The sequence below is a fragment of the Peromyscus eremicus genome, chromosome 1 (genome assembly GCF_949786415.1).
Source record: "Peromyscus eremicus chromosome 1, PerEre_H2_v1, whole genome shotgun sequence".
Taxonomy (NCBI): Eukaryota; Metazoa; Chordata; class Mammalia; order Rodentia; family Cricetidae; genus Peromyscus; species Peromyscus eremicus.
In genome coordinates, this window is record NC_081416.1 from 14,184,225 (window position 1) to 14,192,989 (window position 8,765).

Sequence of the window (8,765 nt, forward strand, 5' to 3'; positions counted from 1 at the left end):
AAGCCCATGTGTTACAGAAAATTGTTATCATTTATCAGCCAACCCTTTGGTCACCTTAGATGACAGAACCGAATCCCAGCTGGCTAGAGCTCTCCAAAACTGCGCACGGCATGTTTTATTCCTTTAATCTCCTCCTTTCCAGCCCGCTGCGGACCTAACTTAACAGAACATCCTTTGAGCATCTGACATCAGCTCCCAGAGGGTCCCCAGACAAACTCCCCCCTTGGTAGCAGAGGAGGCAGTGAAGCCCTGACAGATGTATGGGGAAGACGGGAAGGTCAGGAGGGAGGCAGCAGCCGGGAAAAAAAATAGCTCTCACCACCTCCAAAGAAGGAGAGAATAGTCTTGTAACCAGGACATGTCACCTGTCTGGAATGTGGCTCGCTTCCCAGCAGCTGTTCTCACTCAGGTGAGGTGACTCTGGGGCACACCTGGTTAGGCCAGCTTATTCAAGTTCATGGTCTTGCTCAAGAGGCTAACATTGCCGGCTCTATTCTTACTGGACTGTGAAGGACTCCCACAAACCAAGTGGCTGACTAGATTGGTTAGAAAGGCTGGTGGGATCCCACAAAATATACATACCATTAAAAAATGAATAAATAAATAAGCAAACAAACATTTTTAAAGTTAAAACATGAAGACTTTTGATGATGTGTCAATTCCTACTACCCTCTGAAAGGGTTATACTTCCAAACACCTCCAGGCTTTATGTATTTGGTTCCTGTACTAGGTGGTTTTATGTCACCACTGTGGGTGGTACCCATCCTGGGCTGGTGGTCCTGGATTCTGTAAGAAAGCAGGCTGAGTTAGCACAGGGGGGCAACGGAACCACGCTATGCGGAGCCAGCCCCACCCTTCACCGGCCCTGGGATAGCTGACCCCTGTTGTGGGAATTCATTCCATTTAACCAAAGGCTTTGGGGTCATCTGACCTGGTGGGTGTGGTCTTGTCTGCGTACGTGACCGCTTAAGAGGAGACAGGGAGCTGTGGAGCTCTCTCTTGGGTGGCAGGAACCCCACATAGAGCAGCTTGCGGTTGGTTCCCATTACCCTTGGGCGGAACAGAGGACAAAGACTGGACAAGCAGCGGTGTTTATCTCGCCCTGTATCTGTGATGACGTGTGCATTATCCCCATTCTATATCTTAATAAATACTTGAGATCCTTTAACAGATTCTTGTGGGTTCACATAACATACCCCGTCCCCCAGGGGAGAGCCCTGTTTGAGTTCCTGTCCTGACTTCCTTTGATGATAAACAGCAATGTGGAAGTGCAAGCTGAATAAACCCTTTCCTCCTCAACTTGCTTTTTGGTCATAGTGTTCCATTGCAATAGAAACCCTCAGACAGTGCCTATACCTCCTTCATTGTCAAGTTAATCATGTAATTATTTAATTATAGTTGTGCTAGGCATCTAAACAAGGACCTTGGGCATACTAAGCAAGCACTCTACCACTGAACCATGTACCCAGGCACTTAGTATTTTTCAGGAGTACACTCAGGCTGGGCATGGTGGCCAAACCTGTAGTCCCAATAAGTGGAGAGTGAGGCAAGAAGGCCAAGAGTTCAAGGCAAGTCTGAGCTACCCAAGGAAAACCTGTCAAAAAGAAAAAGAAAGGAAGGAAGAAAGGGAGAGAGGAAGGGAGGGAGAGGTAAAGGAAGAAGAGGAGGGAGGAAGGGAGGTAGAGAGTTCTGGCACCACCTCCAAGAAGTCTTCCCACTTAGCCACCCCTCTGTTGCACTAAGAGACCAGAGCATCTCTGTATCAATGCATCGGCTGTAGCTATGCATTTATTTCTGTGCTTTGCCATGCTTTCTCCACCAGACCCTTTAATGTGTCTCTGATGCTAACCCATGCATAGGAGACACTCCAATAGAAAGTCTGATGAATGAATGGGAAGCACGATTATCCTATGCACTCAGGCACCCAGTAATTACCACTTAGAAATTAGGGAATGAATAAAGTAGAAAGCATTAGAATATAAACATTTAAGTGTTGTTTTGAGATAGGGTCTCCCTCTGTTCCTGAGGTTGATCTCGGAGCTACTATGTAGCCAGAACTCACAAATCTCAGTCTCCGCGCTGAGATTACAGGCATGTGCCACCTGGCTTGATTGAGATTTTTAAGGTAGGAAAACAAAATCATGCTAAAGTCATACTAGGGCACCAAATAGAAGTATCAATATTACAATATAATGAGTTTATCTCATTTTTCTGCCCATTCTCATTATAAGCAAATAGCACTTCTTTCTTGCCCAGAGGCCTGGATACACTTTAGGTACTCAATGAAAATCAGTGAATGAATAGGTATGTGGCCTCTGCAGCAACTGCTCAGAGATCATCGTTGTAGTACACAAGTAGTATGTAAATGAATGACATGACTGTGAGCCAATGAGATTGTATGCATAGAAATAAGAGGTGCTATGGGGTGGGTCTGCCATCCAACTCCTGATTTAGCACAATACTGAGAATAGAGTAGTTGCTATCTGTGGAATGAGTGGATGAATGAGTGAGGGAAAGGTTTTCCTTAATTTCCAGCACACTGATTTGTACCATTTTTAAACATAAACTACAGGGAGAGAAATGAATGCCTCATAACCAGAAATAATCTTGATGGAAACTGCCCATCAGTTCCTTCCCACCCCAAGCAGAGTATGTTATGGACAATCAACACATACAAAGCAGAACGTTTTCATAACAGAAGTGTGAGCTAGAAGGATAGTTTCTTTTAAAGTTTTCTCAAAGTGTGGATCTTGACTTTTTTGAAGGGGGGACAACTCCTTCTTTTGAAAGACTCAGAACACTTATTGGAAAGGAAGATAGAAAGATTATAAGAGCCAGAAGTCAGAGGGGACTGGAGTGAAACAATGTCTTATAGACACTCAGGGGCTAGTGCAGCTGTGGTTGCCTGCACAGATCGTAGCAGATCAAGTCAGTGGACACTCTATCATGGACAGGGGAGGGACTCACAAGGCCCCACCCCTAACTGAGGAGCTTTTGGCTGGTGAAGGCTACTGAGTCAGTGTTCTTCAACTCTGTGGCCCGTGGTAAGTTGTCCAGGCTTCAGTGGATGGCTGTACACCCATGCACATAGAGGACTCAGTGAGTTACAAAGAAGAAAAAGGAAGAGGAAGCGTGAAGTCTGGAGGAAGAGATGCTGGTGGGGTCTGGACGTGATCTAAATACATGTAATTAATGTATGGAACTACTAAAAATATATAATAAAAAGTAGGAATAATAAAGGGAAGAGCTATAAAGAGAAAAGAGAGGAATACTGTCATAACTCACTGGTAAAGCTGTGTCTAGCACACATGATGACAAACTCATCATCAAATGGGTCAAATCATCAGCTTCCCAAAAAAAAAGAAAAAAACTAAAAACAAAAAGAAGAAAGTCAAAGCAAAAATGAACAAAATTCACATAGCAGAGTCTTTTAAAACATCTGTCTTTCACTTATAGCATACTTACCTTGTGGAATGCACTAAGCTGTAAAAAAAAAAAAAAATCTTTTTAAGTTTGACAGCTCCTTGTCTAACTATTGGAATCTTATTCTTATGGTGGCTTGACTAAGAATGGTCTCCACAGGTACATATGTTTGACTGCTTGGTTCTCGGTAGGTGGAACTGTTTGGGAAGGATTAGGAGGTTGGAGGAGGTGTGTCACTAGAAGCAGGCTTTGAGGTTTCAGACCTACACAGTTCCCCATTTGCTCTCTCCTGCCTCAAGCTTTTGGGTCAATGTGTAAGCTCTCAGCTACTGCTCCAGCACCGTGCCTGCCTGCCTGCTGCCACGCTCCCCTCCGTGATAATCACAGACTCCAGCCCTCTGAAACTGTAAGCCCCAAATAAACTCTTTCTTTTATAAGTTGCCTTGGTCGTGATGTCTTATCACAGCGATAGAAAAGTAACTAAGACAAGTCTAGTGTGTCTTCAACAAAAAGACAGAGTGTAGTGGTTCTGGCCAAGATTCTGGAGCTCAAGTGTCTTTCTGGTTGGAGTCTTTGCTTTCACTCTATGAGCTGTAAGTGTCACCTTAAGTCATTTAATCACTCTGGGCCTCAATTTCTTCAACTGTTAAATAAAGATCTAACGCTCTCTACTACATAGAATTCTTATGAAAATTCAATGAGTCATTACGTGTAAAATAGAGTAATGCCGAGCGTGGATCCTAACTAGTCACTAGTGTCTAAACAGCAATGTAGCCTTAAGTAGTGGACTTAACTTCTCCAGCCTTGTGGTCCTCAGCAGGCAGTCTCATAGGCCCTTTGCCTGTGGGAACAGTGTTCTGGAGCTGACTTTCAGGAAAGAAACAGCCGAATACAAGTCATCCATCTCGTCGGACTGACACCTTTGAGGTCTCAGCAAAACAGCATGTTCCAGGGAAACATCCTGTACATGAACTTGCTGTTATCTCTCAGAATTCCAGGCAGAGTGGAATCCAGAGTGGTGAGGGACCGGGGACACCATGCATAGTGCCCTTTCCCCTCCCTGGGCCTGTGACAGCTCATGACGGCTTCCTGTCTCTCCCACTGCTGTGCATTTTACTCCACATTTTGGGATCGTCACAGCTGGGGGTGAACAGGAAGTCTGTCCACATGTATTCAATTATTTAAAATTCCAGTGATCTTGACTCTGAAATGTGAAGTGAAGCTGCCCCACAGTTGGCCCAGGGTCTGCCACAAGTCACCTTTCACTGTGGAATTTGGAACTTCATCTAGCACCTAGGGACATGAAACACACACACACACACACACACACACACACACACACACACACACCAACAGAATGCTAGGCACAGCTGTAAACGGCTGTTCACAAATAAAGACATAAAAATGGCCAGTGTAGATTTTCTGTTCAGGGTACCCAAAGGCTCCCACAGAGTTGCTGGAACACTCGTGTTTTTTGCTATACTCCTCACAGTAGCCTAGACATGGAAAGAGATTAGATGCCCATCAACAGATGAATAGATGAAGAGAGCAGTGCCCACGCACATGGGATTTCATGCAGCCTTAAAGAAATACAAGTCCTAACATTTGCAGGAAAATGAGTGTGACTGGAAATCATTATGTTAAGCAAAATAAACCAGATTCAGAAAGAAAAATACTGCATTTCCCTCTCATATGTAGAATCTAGATTTAAACTCCTCACCCCCCAACTGTATGTATAGGACATGAAAGTGGAAAGGGGACTATGAGACAAAAGGAAGAAGGAGGGGAGACCAGGAGTGAGAGAGAGTAAGGAGTGCATGTGCTTGAAAGCAAAAGAGGAGGAGAAAGGGAGCTAGCAGGAGGGAGCAGAGGGATGGGTGGGTGACCCAGAACAAAGTATAATGATACACAGTGTATGAAAGTGTCATGAGAAACCCTTTTCTCTATGTGCTAATCAAATGTAAATTTAATAATGTTTTGTACAGCCTCGCTCATAATTAAAGAAATGCAAATTGAGACATTGAGATAGCTTTTTAAAACCTATAAAATGAACAAATAAATAATAATAATAATAGTGATAATAATAGTAGTAATAGTAGTAGTAGTAGTAGTAGTAGTAGTAGTAGTAGTAGTAGAAACTGGGCTTGGTGGTGCATATCTGCAATCCCAGGTGACAGAGAGGAAAATGAGCTCCAGGCTAGCCTGGGCCACATGGTGAGGGAAAATGAGCTCCAGGCTAGCCTGGGCCACATGGTGGGACTCCTTAGAAGGCAGGAAGGAAGGCAGAGAGAGAAAGGATATGGACAGACAGGCAATCTCATACTTTATTGTCAAAGGGTTAGGAGAGCAATCCTGCAGTATCTACCAAAACAGTGAACACGCACAAGCTTTGGCCAGCCTTGAAACAAGCAAGACTGAACCACAGCAGCCACCTAAACACAGGTTTCTTACTTGAGAGAAACAGACCCCTCATTTGGGTAAAGGTTTTCTAGCCCTAGACACATAAAACTCCAGCTATGTAGTCAGTGACTTATTAACAAAATACTCCATTTAAAAATCCATTTGGTGGTGGTGGTGGTGGTGGTGGTGGTGGTGGTGGTGTGTGTGTGTGGGCACGCGCGCGTGCGCATGTATATCCATACTCCGTTCCTCATAGTTCTGAAGCAAGCACTCTTAACACTGTAGCCCCCTCCAAAGCATTCTTAACTTGCAAAGTTTAAAGCCTGTGTGTGGTGACACAGGTCTGAAATCCCAGCCCAGGAAGGGCTATGGCGGGAGGGTTCTCAGTTCCAGCCTGGGCTACACAGAAAGACACATGGAGGGAGGAAGGGAGGGAGGGAGGGACGGAGGGAGGGACGGAGGGAGGGACGGAGGGAGGGACGGAGGGAGAGAGGGGTTCACCTGGCACTTAGCCTCAGGATTTCCAGCAAGCATGTTGCTGATGGTTCGGGAGCTGAGCGTCACCCCTTGTTCTGTTCATGCTGCAGGAGTATCTGTGTGTCTTTGGACGCTGAATTCTCAGGACTGTTTAGCATGTGTTGTGTTTTCAGTTCTTCTCTTGTGATCCACTTGTGCCGTAAGCTGCTGAGGTTCTGTGTGCTAATGCTTTATTTAAGGTTTATTATTTATTTTATGTGTATGAATATAAGCATGTATTTCTGTGTACCATCTGTGTGTGTGTGTGGTACTCAGGGAAGCCAGAGGAGTGCATTGGATCCCCTGGAACTGGAGTTACAGACAGTTGTGAGCTGCCATGCCCATTCTGGGAATCGGATCTGGGTCCTTTGCAAAGGCTGCCTCTTCTCTTACCCACTAAAGTTGTCTTTCCAACTCTTGTTTAAGATTTCTGACACAGAACCCATAAGTAAAATTATTACTTTTCTTTCTTTTCCTTTTTTTGTGAGTTATTTCTTTTTTATGTCATTTTTACACTTTAAAAATGTTTTGAGATTATAATCCAGTTTCAACATTTCCCCCTTCCCTTTCCTCCCTCCAAACCCTCCCACATACCCCTCCTCACTCTTCTTAAAATTCATGGCCTCTTCTTTCATTAATTGTTATTGCATATACACACACAAATATATACCATATATATCTACATATATACTTTTGGTACTGGACAAACAAGTGATGTGTTCTTCTAACATATTTCTACTGTCTTAATAGGAATACATCCAATCACTGAAATTTTTAATTGTAAATACTGAATTTTCTTGAGTATTTGTAGCCTTTCCAATTGATCTATGCTCTGCTCTACATTCTGACTATTGCAGCCCCATCCCCCAGGACTGGAGATCCAGCCAAAGCTCTGAAAAGATGTGCTGCCATTTAACTATAGCCTCATGCAGAGGCAACACTTTATACCCCCTTTTTTCATGTTATTCTGTTATCTCAAGGACTTTCAGGGCTAATGCTCTCATTTATAGGTCTACAAACTTATAAATCTCATGTGATTCATTTTCTAATTTGGTTTATAATTTCCTTTATCTTTAAAAAAAATTTTAATGTGTGTGTGGTTCTGGGTATTGGATATAGGGCCATTAAACTTCATACCCAACCCTCTAAAACAAAACAAAAAACTCATTACTTATTTTGAGACAGTCTTGATAAGTTACCTGAACAGGTCTGAGCTCATGTTGTAGCCCAGGTAGGCCTTGAACTTGCCATCCTACTGGCATTAGGCCCGAACCATCTAGTTTGCCTGAGTTCTGACTTCTTAAGCCCATCTGCAGTGGGCATTATTTATTTTGCTAAGTATCAGAATGAACAATTGAGTTTTACGTTTGCCTGTGACAGACCAAGGAGATTCAGGGCTTTGAAACCAGCTTTTATATTCTTCAGGACTCTCTCTCTCTCTCTCTCTCTCTCTCTCTCTCTGCTCCCCATTCCCCTCCTCCCCCCTCTCCCATGAGTAGTGTACCTCACATCCATGCAAGTCATAAGGTGTTTGATTTGTATGGAAACTGTCCTAGTTAGGGTTCCTATTGCTGTGATGAAACACATAACCCAACACAAGTTGGGGAGGAAAGGGTTTATTCGGCTTACACTTCCACATTGTAGTCCATCATTGGAGGAAATCAGAACAGGGACTCAAACAGAGTAGGAACCCTGATGCTGCTGATGCAGAGGCTGTGGAGGGGTGCTGTTTACTGGCTTGCTCTCCATGGCTCACTCAGCCTGCTTTCTAATAGAACCCAGGACCACCAGCCCAGAGATAGCATCATATACAATGGCTGGGCCAACTCCCATCAATCACTAATTAAGAAACTATGCTACAGGCTTGTCTACAGCCCCATTTTATGGAGGCGTTTTCTCAACTGAGGTTCTCTCCTCTCAGATGACTTTAGCTTGTGTACAGTTGATGTAAACAATCCATCACCTAGACAGTCTTCTTCTTGGTTTGTCTTTATTTTATTTTGAAATAAAACAAAGGTCTTGTTGTGTAGCCTCCCTGTGTGATCTAGGATGGCTTTGAACTCATGATCATCTCTCTATCTCAGGCTCTGGGAATTATAGGCATACACGACTGATTTGTTTGTTTGTTTGTTTGTGTTTGGTTTTTTTAATTAGTCTAGGCCCCAGACAAACCATATACTTCCTTCCTGTCCAATGCCAATGGAAGGATTTCTCCATCCTTGCATTACTTAAAGAGCCTCCCCAGCATTACAGCCTTGGGCAAACATCTTAAGTCTCAATTTCTGTTTTTCTAGAATTCAAGACTTGAACGGGTTCTAACCACATCACCCCCTCCCTAAGGGGTGTCCAACCCAGTCAAAGATTGAACACATAATTAGGAACGTGGTGGGGAGGAGTGAGAGTGTGTATGAGTGTGTGTAAGGAAT